Source organism: Geospiza fortis, unplaced genomic scaffold (assembly GCF_000277835.1).
Source record: "Geospiza fortis unplaced genomic scaffold, GeoFor_1.0 scaffold408, whole genome shotgun sequence".
Taxonomy (NCBI): domain Eukaryota; kingdom Metazoa; phylum Chordata; class Aves; order Passeriformes; family Thraupidae; genus Geospiza; species Geospiza fortis.
This window is the reverse complement of record NW_005054330.1, coordinates 5,728,325-5,728,797: the sequence shown is the minus strand read 5'-3', so window position 1 is coordinate 5,728,797 and position 473 is coordinate 5,728,325.

The window sequence follows — 473 nt, the reverse complement described above, 5'->3', positions numbered from 1 at the left end:
CTGCTCTTTGGCAAAGCCACCAGCCCAGTGGATGCAAAGGGTCAGGAAATGCAGAGGGGACAAGGAGCAACCTTGAAGCACTGGGATTATCCTCATGGGACATGGGGAAAACAGGACACAGGGGATGCTCTTGCTGGGGATGGGGAAGCATCTGCAAGCATCTCCCTCTGGGCAGTCCAGGCACTGGTCCAGTTCTATTGAACGTGGCACAGACCTCACTCAAAGCCTAATTGAAAGGAATCACAGCACATTAAAGGGAGTTCAGGTCAAATCAATACCAAAGTGCTGGGGAGGGTGAGCAGGGGGAGCGGGGCAGTGGCTGAGCCCCAGTGCCAGCTCTGCAGGCAGGGCACAGGCTGTGTCCAGGGGCTCCATTGCCTGCTTTTCCACCATGGGCAGGCGAGGTGAGACCCCTGTTCTCTGCTCTGTGCAGGACAAACCTGGCAGTGACACAGGCTGAGGGCTGGCTGTGG